The sequence below is a fragment of the Octopus bimaculoides genome, chromosome 5 (genome assembly GCF_046866305.1).
Source record: "Octopus bimaculoides isolate indiv1 chromosome 5, ASM4686630v1, whole genome shotgun sequence".
Lineage (NCBI taxonomy): Eukaryota > Metazoa > Mollusca > Cephalopoda > Octopoda > Octopodidae > Octopus > Octopus bimaculoides.
Window position 1 is genome coordinate 562,481 of NC_142932.1, and position 3,721 is coordinate 566,201.

The following is a 3,721-nucleotide window of genomic DNA, read 5'->3' on the forward strand; positions in this document are numbered from 1 at the left end:
AAATCATCTAATTCTCTACAATTCATCTAATCATCTAATTCTCCAAAATTGGTCAGTCTTTGGGAAGAGTTTCACACACATCGTGCGCTCGCTTACGTATAAACATGGGTATTTTACATACAGATAAAAATCATATCTTGAGGCCAAAAATTACTTGAGATTGAACCTTTAACAATTATTAACCCTCTATAAAGCTCAAATGTGTACTGCTCCCACAGCCGGGATAATGCTGTTGCTTCACAATCAGAAATCCTCGAGCATATCCAAAAGAAAGAAAAAAAAAAGACCATGCACTTAATTGGCATAAAGTTGCTCATGCGCACACACTCCAACGTCTGGTTTACAGATGAGCAGTGTCCTCTCTCTGCCCTTTCAGAGCTGCTTCAGTGGCTTCTACTCCAAGGAGCTAGATATTGTCGCGTGGTTGGCTTGGTTTGTGCAATTTGGCGCTGGTAAATCATCATCATCATCACCATCATCATCGTTTAACGTCCGCTTTTCATGCTGGCATGAGTTGGACGGTTTGACATAGAGCAGGGAGCTGTCCAGACTCCAGCTGTCTGTTGAGGCATGATTTCAACGGCTAGATGCTCTTCCTAACGTGCACCACGTAAGAGAGTGTGCTGGGTACTTTTTACATGTCACCAACACAGGTACGTTTGTGCAGCACCAGCATGGGTGCTTTTCAAGTGGCACCTGAAGACATACGTATATACACACACACACACACACACACACACACACACACACACACACACACACACACACACACACACACACGCATACATAAATACATGCATGCACACACACATCATATATATATACATGAAGATATATTTTGTTGGCTGCATGAATAATAACTGAAGCATATTTGCAAACATTTAACTGAAATATTTATTGCTGAACATGGAGGTATTGGTGTTGGCTGTTTACAATAAATGATGTAAATATTTGCTGGCTGGGTGTGAGAAAAAGTGCTGCGTCAGCAGAAGTTACTAATAAGACGTGTGAATGTCCAGAATGGGTCTGTCCAAGAACCTTGAGGTGTCTTCATAAATGTCTGGGAACCGTTGGACGACAAGTATAGAGGAACATGAAATAATCAGCTGCCTTCAACACTGTGCGATTAATTGAGTGCCAAAACTGTCTATTATAGGCATAAGAAAGAACATTCTAGAAAACCACAACTTCACACTGACTGCTTGCTTAATAGACTGATCATGTGAAGCTCTGCTGGCTCACTCTTAGCGGCTGACCAGTTATCTGGCAGTTGAGGTTTCAAATTATCTCCAAATGTCATCTCACCCCCACTTATTTCTTCTCTCATCACTCATATCATGTACATCATTCTAAGCCCCTATACCTAGTCGTTATAGTCGATCCTATCTTCCTAGATGAATTCTCTTCTTGTTCATGTTTTTTCTAATGATGTCAACTTGTAAATGTTCAAGAAGAACAAAAATTGAGTCAATCTCACTGGTATAACCCATTCTGTTAGACTAAAGCCAATAAAAATATGTTTCTATGTATATGCATGTGTATATATGTACATATGCATGTATATGTATATGTGCCTGTATATTTCAAATTATATGCGTGAGCATTTATATATCACATGGTCATGTGATTTACCAGACTAACAAATGTTATATATGAATAGTATCAATGCATTTTGCATCATTTTAGCTTTCAAATGGTGCCATCCTACTGACTAGGCGAACAAGCCAACATCCCCCCTGATTGGAAGGATACTCCATTGCATGGCTGCCCTTAACCCTTTTAATACCAACCTGCCTGAAACCACCCCATGTTCTATGGCATAAACTTATTGTTTTAAAGTACTCTAAATTATAATCTTTTATTAAAATTTTATTTCCAGACCCCAGCTTAATGATAAGAAAGTTATTTTAATAAATTCTTCATTATTTTAAAAGCTAATTGAAACAATGGTAACTTATGTTAAACTGAAATATGGTAACAAAAGTGTTAACAGCTGAGTGGACTTGATCAACTTGAAATGAAGTGTTTTGCTCAAGAGCACGGCATGCCATTTGGTCTGGAAATCGAACCCATGATCTAGCAATTGTTAGTACAACACCCTAACCACTAAGCAACATGGCTTCACATGCATTTATATATTTATATATATAGTAAAATCAATAAAAACTAGCTGCAGCTGTTTTTCTAAGTTAGATGATGTAAAACTGCTGTCACCCATTAATTTCTCTCTTGTCAACTTTAGCCTGAAGAAGGACTCTGTTGAAAATGTTGGATTTTCTACTCCTCATAGCAAATTCACTATACTCTTTTTATTGATTTTATTAAATACAAGTCTTGCTGATACAGACCACCTGCAGTTTCCTTGGATTCTGTATGAGTGTAAGTATGTCTATCTGTATACACACACACACACACACACGATCTTCAGATGTTGAGTTTCACAGAGTTGATGACGAGTGACCTGTTGACGATTTGCTGTGCTTGAGTAGGCACGTCAAGCTTAGTGAAATAATAGTCATAGCCGGTGCTGGTGACATGTAAAAGGCACCTGTGTGGGTGATATGTAGATGGCACTGGTGCCAGTGACACAATAAATTTACCTGTACTAGTGACATGTTAAAGGCACCCATGCTGGTGACATATTAAAAGCACCTGGTACACTCTGAGGAGTGGTTGGCTTTAGGAAGGGCATCCGGCCATAGAAACTAAATCAAAACAGACTGGAGCCTGGTGCAGCTCTCTGGCTTACCAGTTCCAGTCAAACCATCTAACCCATGCCAGCATGGAAAATGAATCCTAAGTGATGATGATGATGATGATATATATATTCATATATAATAGAGAGAGAGAGAAAGAGAGCTAATGAAAATCACTATGTAATACCAGGTTATTAGTATCACTATGATTAATCAAAATATTAAAATATATATATATGCGTCTGTCTGTGTGTCTGTCTGTCTGTGTGTCTGTCTGTCTGTCTGTATGTATGTATGTATGTATGTAGAGATAACAGAAAATATAGTCAACATGTTACCCAGTTCAGGAATCGAAACTACAATCTTATGATCATGAGTTCAACACCCTAACCACTAAGTTACACATCTCCACCATTAATGCTTTATATGATGTACACGTTTCATGAAATTGGCAGACACTAATGTTAGCATAAAACCCACTTAAGTAAACAAAAGTTGTCAGTCCTATTCATTGGCATTAATCAGCAAAAATACAATATGAAGAAAAACAGAAATCTTTATATAGACATATGTGCATATAAGAACAGTAGGATTAACATCTGATGATAGAGTAGAAGGGGAAGGAAGGGAGCAAGTAGAAGAGTATTAGAGAGAGACTCCTTATGTTTTTTGACAGGATATCAAAAGACTGTTGTCCTTTGAATCCTGAGTTATTGATTGCTCTTAAATTTGGATGGAGCTAATGGGGCCTTTGCTTCTCTGCGGTGATGCCCAGTTCAAGCATTTGCATAATTCAGAGATATACATAATTACTTGAACAACTATAGTGTTTTCTTATTTATGCTTTCATTTCAAATCATTGGTTCATTCAGTTTGACAAGTATATTGGTATAAATTTGTAGTTCATTGCTCTATTTCTCCCATAATTAAAACCAACCAATATATATGTGTGTGTGTGTGTGTATATACATAATACATACATATATACATACATACATACATACATACATATACAGGGTATGATG